Below are 11436 nucleotides of genomic sequence, written 5' to 3' on the forward strand. Positions count from 1 at the left end.
GCCTTTTTCTTCATGGTATCCCTCCACCTTTCCTGTTCCCTTGTAACTGCCATTTATGTTGTACTAAAACTGTAGCACAACAGATCTCTTCCATGAAGTAGTTTAAACTAATACTTTCTCCTCCCTCTCCCCCCAGAATGAATAGTATTCTTCTGAGTCAATGAGTTACCTAGCAATTGTACAAAGAAGAGAAAGAAAATGTACTGTCATAACTCAGGCTAGAGGAAAGAAGGAGTAGAGGACAGGGTAGCAATAGGGATCAAGACCTCTTCGATAGGAGACTGGCTCAACCATCCTTGTCACTTCAGCCTCAAGTTGAAAGCTCAAATGTCATCTTTAACTCACTGTATCCTGTTTAATAAAGAAAAACATCTGATGACATTCCCATTTAGTGAGTTTTCATTTACAGGTGCACATTAAAATAACTCTTAACCCCTACACAACGTGGCATCCAAAACTGACTTGAAACACTCTCACAATTGAAACAGAAGACACTCCTTTGCATATTCCACTGGTATCTGGATATTCTATTACTCATCTGCCACAGTGTTTTGGGTTATGACACAGAAGGTACTATTTGAAAATGATGTAAGTATTTTGGGTATTTGGGGTATCTCCTTATTATAGATTAGACTAAATTTCATATTCAACTTAATGTCTCTGACTATATGGGCATTTTAATTAACAATTGTTAAGTAAAATGAATAAATATTCCTTAGGTCCAGGTTGCAAAATATGCTCCCATGCTCTAAGACCTAGGTTATTTTATAACGAGGAATGACTAAATCCTTCCCTAGTAGCTGCTACTGTTTTCAGCTTTATTCTGAAGAAGCTAATTCTAGATGATCAGGATGATTGGTTTCATGAAGCACTTTCTATGTGAGGAGAAACTAAGAGATCCATACACGAGGAAAAGAGTTGGCTGAAAGGAAATATCATCTGAAAAATCATGAATGGATGGAAAGGAACTATCATTTGTAAAACCATGAATGAATGCAGACAGTTTAGATTAACTTTAATCAGAACAAGTCTTACAGTCTTTATATTCTTGTCTGGGAAAATTTATGATGAAAAAGTAGAGTTGCATTGATACATTTCAATCTATGTTTATATACATAATCGTGTACAGTTTTTGATTAAAACACCAGAGCTAATAAATCTGTTTTTTGGATTGCTAGAAAGGCAAACTGCAGCTATACCAACAGCAACTAGGAATGTAGAATTAGAAATATATTCAGGTCTTCGTATGACACACCGTGAGACCATTTTTTCCTCAGTTTCTTTCGACTTCCACATCTGAAGCAAATATACTGATTTTTTTACTTCAGAAAATTACAAATCTTCCAGTCAAACACTTCATTTTGGGAGAGATAAGCATTTGCTATCACAGAATTTGCCATTTGTCATTGTCCCACCATCTTCTCCCTCACATTCAGAGGTATTCTGGTGATTTGAAAAACAGGTAACATTTTGTATTTTCACAATGAGCCCATTACAGTATATACTCCTTAACATTTTTAAAAATATAATTTTACTGTAATAATCCAAAGTATTTCAGTTGTAAAGCAGTTAAAATATCTCACATGATCTCATGAACCTGTGGTTTAGTGATCAATTGGTAAGCTCTTGATTAGTAGCTATTGAAGTTTTGAAAAGTCTATCACTTCCCAGAAGTCTTTGACTGGCTTTCCAGGTCCTTGAAGACAAATGAGAATCTCAAACTAATCAAAAGCAATAAATCATCGGGCTTTCTGCTGATTGGGAATCATGTCTTCTACTTTTCAGGTTGGTTGTCAGCTAATATCCTACTGAAACCTCTAATGGCTCTCAAAGGGGTTTCTATAAAAAGTATTGAAGAAAAAATATTGTTCTGTTAAGGAAAAAAAAAAGAAAAGAAATTGTTGGTAAGAAATCAGTAAGAACATTATATTTTTTGCTTACATGTATCTATGCACAAATTAGAATAATTTTGCTTTGTTAATACTAATTAATTGAATTACAGCTACTAATTGAAATTAAAATTATTTATTTTACGTTAAAACAGATTTCAGGCTTTTATATGGCCAGACACTATGTAATCTACTGAAGTGAATGCAAGTTAAAGTCCCAGACATAACCATATTCCAGTATTTAAATATGTATGAAAGATTAGGTGCAGCTTTTAAGGATTTCCTGGTATTACTTAAATTCCAGACAGTGTCTGACTTGCTGAGTTTTTCACGTACAATAAACCTATCGTATTGATAGACAAACAAAAGTAATGTGTTACAAATCAGGTGTTAATCTTTAGCAGAAGATATGGATGAGGTAGATATGCTTTGCTGTTTATCAATAATGTATTATTAAATGATGGTTTTAAAATGTCTATTGTTTGAAATATGTCAAGGAAATTTTTAGTGAATCTTTGGAAAGCAGCTGATTAATAGTTCAGGTTTCTATAAGGAATATGAATATAAATAATATGCATTAATTATTTTTACATATTGAAAAGTATGAAGAGGACTGAGTTTTCATAGACTCTTTAGATCTGTACTGCTCAGATGCTGAATCCTGCATCACATAATACAGTTTAAAATGCATAGACCTATGACCTTCTCCCACTCACCTCTCTCTCAAATAGAATGGTGTTCACCTCTGGCTGGCTGTGCCATTGATCTGAAAGGAAGGGTGGGGGGTATATAATATTCTAAAAGAAAGGTGTAATTTGAAGGTTGAAAACATTTTTGATACAGACAAAGCCAGATAACATTATATTAAAAAAATTAATGAGAGTGAAGACAAGTAGGAAAAATAAGTACAGAGTATTTTAATGTTTTATTTTAGCTGTTACATAGACATAGTTTAGCTATTACACAATTAAAACCTGAGAGTCACATTGGCATCTTGTCTTGATCTTTCACCCCACTTCTGCAACTCCACTCACTTTATACTGACTGTCCCTAAGTTAAAAGAGTATCAACTGAAAGACAAAACATGCAATAAGAAAACGGATATACTGCAACATCTAGTGAACATTGGGAGGAAAATTATGAACTTACATGACATATTTGTTTTTCTTCAGACACAACAATCTTCAGAGTCATTCTCATAACTCTAAAGTATCTTTGAGGATCTACACCAGACTTGTTCCATCAAGTTTCTATAAAATTTAAGTTTTCAGTGGTTAAAATTTTTCTACAGCTGCTTCATAAGATTTTATTTTGTGGTGTACTTTAATTCATAACTTTGCTTTTCTGGGGTGAAAATATGGAAGATTCTATGGGAAAGAACAAATTGGCAGAAATACTTGGAAAAAAAGACGACCTCTACCTTAAGAAGTTTTACAGAAAACTAGTTAACTATCTAATCATATTAACCCTGTCAGTGCTTTCTTTTTCTTTCATTTATTATTGGTTTATTATTACTGTGATGATTATTATGATTATTTCTTATGATGGGTATGATTAAAAAAATTGTTTTGTTTGTTTACTGCACTCAGTTTGGGTCAGATGTGTCGTTATCTCAACCCTTCGAGCCCCACATTGGGCGCCAAAAAGACTGTCGTGTTTTAACCTGGCAGGCAGCCAAATACCACGCAGCCGCTCGCTCCCTCCCCCCACCCCCCGCCCAGCGGGACAGGGAGAGAATCGGAACAGTAAGAGTGAGAAAAATTCATGGGTTGAGATGAAGACAGTTTAATAGAACAGAAAAGGGAAAATAGTAATGATAATGATAAAATATACAAAATGAGTGATACACAATGCAATTGCTCACCACCCGCACTGACTGATAACCAAGTAGCGATCGCTACTTCCTGGATCACGCCTACCATTCATATACTGAGCATGATGTCACATGGTATGGAATAACCTCATTGGCCAGCTGGGCTGACTGTCGTGATTATGCTCCCTCCATCCTCTGTTTGGTAGTATGAGCGCTGTCCTTGGCAGGGTGCTCAGCAACAACTGAAAACATCACTGCGTTATCAACATTCTCCTCATACTAAATCCAAAACACAGCACTAGGAAGAAATTTAACCCTATCCCAGCTGAAACCAGGACAAGTATTCATTTTCAGGTCTCTTCTGACTTCAGGAATTTGAGATTGTTTTTCTTTCCAATTGCATGTGAACATGGTCACAGATGTTTTTGTCTCCATTCTATCTCTTGCACCATTTTGTATTCTCAGTAAGGAAAATAGATTACCCTCCTTTGACGTGTTAGCATCAAAAACTTTACATTTCTTATCAAATTATAAGGTATCTTTAGGTTGGCTGCTAGATATGTTGATATTTTTAAACTGCATGTGACTCTGTTAATGCATATTCTACCTATGAGATATTAAACTGTTTGTCTCCTAGATACATTTTGTGGTTCATGTATCTGTTAATTTGTTTATTCAGATTTTTTTAAAGACCCGTATCATTTCAGAGGACTTATTCAGGGTTATAATAAAATAGGCAAAAAGGCCTTGAAGTTCTAAACAAATTTTTGTCTTTACAGAGAAAACATTTCTTTCATCTCAATTTGTTCAGTTAATAGCAGGCAGTGGTCACAAAGAACCATTAAAAATCAGGAAAGCTTTTTCCAATATATGAATGGAAAGAAGGTGTCATAAGAAGAGATCCAAAAGGCCAGGAAAAGGATACATATTTTAATAAATTTGCTAACTTACATGTGCTTCCTTTATTATAAATCAAGTAGTTTTCACTAGAAAACAAGTTTAGATATATCTTTTCTTTTCCTAATGTGTCTGAGACATTGTGTTTTATTTATCAAACTGCTATTTTCCCTATTTATAGTTGAATTCCAATTTCCTTTTAAATGAAAATGACAAAAATAATGAGTAAAATTGAACCATCATTTAGGTATAATCGAGATCTTCATTCCTTTCTTGCAAACAAAATTGAAGTTCAGAAGTATCTGCATAAATGCATATTAAGTTACATAATTGCTTAAAAAAACAAGTATAAAGCATAAAGTTGGTAACAACTTGTGTCAGCTAGTGAGAAACAGGATTTCTTTGGGAAATACCTAAATTACAAAGCAAAACATTAAAATTTATTATTTAAATCAAGATTCACTGCTTCCTTACTTAAGTCAATCCACTCCACGAGACACCTCCAGAGAAACTAAAAAAATCCAATAAGCTGTTGCAACCAGTAGCTTTAGGATCAGAAGTGAGTTCCATGAATTTCTATTCATAAATAAAAGATCAGTAAAGCTTTCTGTTGAGAATTTATATTAAGGGACAAAGGAGGAAAGAAAATGTCTTTGTGGCTGTTTTCTTTCCTTTTTTTATTACCCTGAGCAGATATTTTAGTGACATTGGGCACAGGAGGAATTGTAAAGATTTCTAGAACATGGCCTGCCTCACCTGCCATGCCTGACACACACAATTCATCTCCCCAAAATTGCAATCAGAAACAGATTTCATTGCTGTAAATCTGCACATTTTCCTTGAGAATACCTCTGAAAACATTAAAGACATAGTGAGTTACATTGAAGTCACTACACATTTACTTGGATTAACATTTACAAATTTAAGGATTTAGCAAGAAAAAGAAATAAATGAGAACTTAAAAGAGATTCAACACTTATTCCATTCTTACTCAAAATATATGAATAGACAAAACTATTGTACCATAGAAGCAATAGATTATTTAAAAACATACTAAATAAAGTACATTGTTAAATACTCTGCAGCAGTGAAGTACTTTACCATATGAAAGTATTAAGACAAACAGTAAATTAAAGGTATTAAGTCTCTTTACAACATAACAGGGCAAAAATAATATTTGTATATACATGGTAGACAAAATATTGTAACCTTACTGGAAGGTTGTGATTTAGAATGGTAGAAATGTTGTACAGGAAGCAGGAAGGTGTTCCTTTTCATCCCAGAACTTGATAATGTGCAAGATAACGTTTAGTGGAATTGAAGATTTTTTTGAAACATTATGTACAGGATGCTAGCAGAGACAAGCTTAAATTAGGTATAGTTGGAGGTTATACATCAATTTCTTATGTGTACATTTCCTTCCACCAAGTATATTAAAAGAAAGCTATAACACACACACAAATGCTGTCCATAATATCTGACTTTTAAGCTTTTTTCACTGTCTTAATTTTTGTCCTTTAAAACTGTGGTCAGGAAACAAACCACTTAGAATTTTTCAAGAAGGAAAAAAAAAGAGAATTTATTTGATGTACTTTCCTAAAAAAAAAAAAAAACACCACCCCACTTTCACAATCACACTCATTCAGCTTTGAGAAAGTCCACTTACTTAGTTTTTCTTTAACAGTGAGTGAACAGTCCTACTAAAAGTATTTCTGTTAGAAATAAAAATGAGAGAAAATATATGTTCACACTCCTAGTCTGTAACTGTCTGGCAAATGAAAATCTAAAACACTGAATCTCTTGCTGAGACTGAGGAAAGAATTTCAAATGTCAGCATGTTACAGATGAACTATTATTAGACAAGAAATACCCATGATGCCTAAACATACCTAATAAATGTAGCGCTCATGCTACAGTGCTTATGTCTACAACTCACATAGATTCAATTTGACTGAATTTTATTATGATGACATTTTGACATTATGGACAAAGAGACACTATTCTTTTTTAAATTTATATTGTATGTAAATTCATGAGAAGCTGAATTTTTTTTTTTTTTTTAAGAAATAAGAAAGCAAGAAGAAAACCCTCAAGACATTAAGTTAAAGAGGCCTGTATTGAGGTAGAAAGAATTGTAGATATAGTATGTTACAAGGACTGTTAATCGACTTAGTTATTTTTTTCTGCCAAAAGGAGTTCTAGATGAGATGAAACTGCAAATGATGAGTCCTGTCTTATTACACCTAAAGTTAATAGCAACAGCTTCAAAGTCATATGCACAGTAATATGTCTGATCTGTAAGGATTAAAATGGTTGGATAAATTAAGTGATGATGCAAGCCTCTATATGCCACAAAACTTACACATTCACTTATAGTCATATCTTTACAATTTCCGGAAGATGAAGTAAAGAGAAAAAGACACTTGTCATCTCAGTGCAAAGAATAAAGTTCACCTTATGCAAAAGGGCAGTGCAAGTACTTTTCTTTTTCCATTCTCAAGATGAAGAAAAGAGAAGATCAAATGTTAAGTAGGGAAATGGTAGGAGCACATGGGAAATACTAACTTGCTGAATTCCTTTCTGATCTGTTCTGGATCTTTGAATATCCCCTCACATACCTGTTTATAATTGCTTACTTTAGAGAATGCTTTCATTATTAAGGATTAACTACTCTGTGTATGAAAGAACATAGAAGCTAAATGTTACTTGCAAAAACATACCTCAGTTAGACAGCTTCATAAAAACTTGTGTTAAGCATCTTAACTTTGGGAAGATTATCCAAAACTCAAAGCTTTCTGAGCTTCATTCATCTCTAATTACAGGATGAAGATTCTACATCATCTGGTTTAGACAGGTTCTGTAGCAAGTTTCATTTCGTTAACAAGAGGGAAGTACTGAAGTTAATTTATATGAAAACGTTTTTTCTAAAGAATAACATAGTTAAGCAAAATTAAAAAAGAACGGCTAACCACTTAAATAACATAATCTTCTCATTTGCAACCGTCTTAAATCTGAGCCATAGCAAATACATGTTTGCAAAGACAGTCACCTGACAATACTTGTAAAATCACAACAACTATGGAATGTGCAATGTAAACGAAAGCTCCTGTTCACTGAGACCCCAGAGGAATCATGCAGTCTTGCCTTAGATTGCCATATGTTGCTGCTAGTGCATGTTTTGAATTGTTTGCCATCTACACTTCTGAGAGATCCTCATAGACAGTATGGTCAGCAGTGTTCATATTACTTAGAAAGATCTTGCTAAGGATAATAACAAGGTCTTCCTAAAGATCTAGAATAGAGAACTTTCCTGAGAATTTGACATTTCCCGAACACATTATTCTTTTGTTCGAGGTAGGTGGTTAAGCAACAAAAGTGTGAAAACCTTCCTAATACTAGTCCAGAGTGTTCCAAGGGACACGTTGAGGTTACCTGTTCAACCAGCATAGACCAATATAAAGTCTTAGCAAAGGGAGCATTTATATGATCTTAACAGTTCATCTGTCAAGCAACCTGAGTAATGGAAGAGTTTGTGTCTCACCAGATTCAGCTTTGCAAAGGTAAAATCTCAAATATAACCAGACAGAGTGTTCCTATCACACAGCCGACTTTTCTCCCTCCCTTGCATTAGTTAACACTTGCCTAGTTGAGAAGAGATGCTAACAAAAGTGTGCAATATATCGCTACTATGAAAAATAAAAAGATAAATGAAAAAAAAATCTTTAAGAATTGCTTGGCTTAAACAGGCTTCTCTGAACTCAGTGAGTAAAAAGAAGTTAGGAAGAGAGTTCTTAAATGGGATATATGTTTTATAGATTCGGTGTGTCTGTGCTAGTATCAAGGATTCTCCACTAATAGTACAAGAATGGAAATACTTGTATAGAAATAGAATATCAGCAAGATTCTAAATACAAAGTGTCTTTCCTACCTAATTTCCAGAAACAGCAATATAATTAGATACCGTTCCTACAGATTTTTGTGTTCTAGTACAATAATAATATTTATCAGACAATCTGTGTCTCTTCATAGAATCAAGGAATCATAGAATTGTTTATCCTACCAATTCTCTGATAAACCTGAACCTGAGAAACCTCACAAACAAGCAAGAAAAATAAAAGAAATATTCTGAGAATTTTATATTCCAGTCTACACAGACACAGTAAATGTTTTTAAACTGCACTCAAATCTCTAGCTTTGAAGGATTAAATATTGGCCTTTTTAAATAAATAAGTATTAAAAAATCCTACTCCTCCTTTAGATATAGGAATATAGTAGTGTATAAGGAAAAGAACTTCCTGGAATATTGAGTTGAATTCCTTTGTCTCTTTTCATCTCATTAATGCAAGCTCTAGTTTAAAACTGCTTAAGGATATACTTCCCCTCCCCTCCCCCACCCCATTATTCATCTGTAATTGAGGTGTTATTTCTTATTGCTCTGTAATTGAGGTTTTATTTCTTATTGCTGAGGCCAGCAAGTAAAGATCTTGGAAAAGGACCAAAAAATATTGTGAAGCAAAGTATAATCCACTGAAAGCTGCTTGTTCTCTGTGAATGGAGAAGCAAAGTCCAGTTGTGTCTTCCTTACTTTCATATGGAAAAGACCAATGGAGACAGGACATAGAGAAAAAAACAAATTCAAAAAGAAGTGTAAAACTGAACTATTAGGAAACATCATTAAAATCAAGGAAATACAATAAGATCAATAGTCTCTATATCATCAGGCTTGTAAGAAACAAAGCACAATAAATAGCAATAACACTAACCACCTTCCAACATCATTCTCAGAACTCTATAGAGAAGGTTGGAATGTTTCTTTCAAAACATTTTTTAAAAATTGAAAATTACTTCTAAAAACAAATCTGTGTTTCCTCTTTTTTTACTTAATTTAATTTCTGAGAAATATTAGAAAATTACATTGAAAAATGAATTTTTATATTTAGCTTTTTTGCAAATTCTCTTTTCGGGATATCAGAAATAGTCTTTCCACTGTTTGAAAACAAATTTCAGAAAAGAGTCTTAATCTAAATTCTAGGTAACTTTGAACCTTCCTGAACATTATCTTGCCAATGTCAACTGTTTCTTGTTATTCCTGTTGAAGACTACTGAGGAAACTACAAACACCATTTTGGCCCTTAGTGTCATATGAGTTTCAGACTTTGGCCATGGTGTTCAAAGATCCCGCATATCTTCAGAAAAAGTTCCTACAAATTTTTTTATTAAAATATTTTAACTGAAAAATTTGAAAACTGAAAACAGTTTGAATATGTGAAAAAATGCAAGGATTATCTTTTATTTGAAAATTATTTTCATACTAAAACAGAAAACCCAGAAAACTAACTAAAAAAATCACTTGAAACAAGTTGTGGTTGGTTTGTTTGTTTGTTTGTTTTATTTTCCTCCCCGTCTCTATTCACCTTCACCTCTTTGTACCTGTTAATCTATCCCTATCTATCTGAATAAATTTTAGACTAAAAAATAAATCAAATGTTATTTATTTGATAAATCTTAGAATTTCCTATTGGAAACATCAGGAAAAAATCCTTACTTTTCTGAAAAAAAAAAATTAAGAAGCAGTACATTAAATCCATTGCTTCCAGTTGTAACAGTGGTTAGTATTTCTGAGGAAAAGTTTTTAATGTATCAGTTTGAAAGATGCCTGACAATCAAGCAGCTAAGATCATCAAGTATTCATGACCCAAAATTGCATGTTCTTGACTGAAGATCATAGTTATACGTAGTAGTCGTTTATTTACATATAAATAAATAGCTATTTTTAGATTGTTAGATTACTTGTATCTAACAATTGCTTATATAACACAGACCTGTATTCTTCCAACCTTGGCTTTTCTTAATTCAAGAAACCCATTTGAGTATAATATTTGATTTCAAAATTCTTTGTCCTGCTTTATTAGTTTTGTTTCAGCTACAGAAATGTGTTCTTGCTTTGCTTTGCTCTCTAAGTTATGTCTTTCAACGACAGGCTGTATATGCTTTGCTGGCATTTCTATTGCAGCAATGTCATTGGCAACCTTGTGTAATAAGCTTTTTAAGGAAGTTAGGTATTCTAATATGATTTTTCTTTATCTAGCTGTTACCAGAACCTATGTCTTCCCCCTCCTCAAGACTGATTACCCAATGCTTGAGAGGGCTTTAAATAGCTCTGAGTGATTACTGAAAAGTACACTTTGTAATCCTTAACCGTGTGTTTGTTTATGTGTGTATTTTTGTATGTGTATTATTTATTTAAAGCATGTTTGTTTGGGTTTTTTTCAAAAGTTAAAACAGAACTCTAGTTTTGGAGAGCTAAAGATTTATCACAAGGAAATAATCAAGATTTTAAGTTGAGTGATTGATGACAAATCTAGTTTTCAGAGGTTCCTTCATTTGTAGAAATGTGATTAATTTAAGAAAATACAAACAGTTAAACCACAAAACCAGTATCTCAGTTTACCTTTTTTGAATAATAAAATACTACAATAAAGGCAATGATTACTTCAAAATTAATGAAAATTTAAATCAATGTAATAAAATCACTAAGCTAGTCTCATTTAAGTATTAGATCAGGATATTAGTAATATTAACCAGACATCTAGGAAATTCTTAGGATGCGTTTCACAAAATTACAATCACTTTTGCTGTAAAACCCAACTAAAAATTTTTGCTGTTGTTAGTTTTCTCTAAATCAACCAAATACAGTTACACTTCTCACCACAAAGAGCAAATTATTAGCTAATGCTTCTGACTTAACTGCAATACCAATTATAAAGATTCACATGGAGATTTAAAATTCAATTTCCATTTATAGTATAGACTTCCACAGAATTCTCTTGTCGAGTA

This window comes from Calonectris borealis, chromosome 4 (genome assembly GCF_964195595.1).
Source record: "Calonectris borealis chromosome 4, bCalBor7.hap1.2, whole genome shotgun sequence".
NCBI lineage: Eukaryota > Metazoa > Chordata > Aves > Procellariiformes > Procellariidae > Calonectris > Calonectris borealis.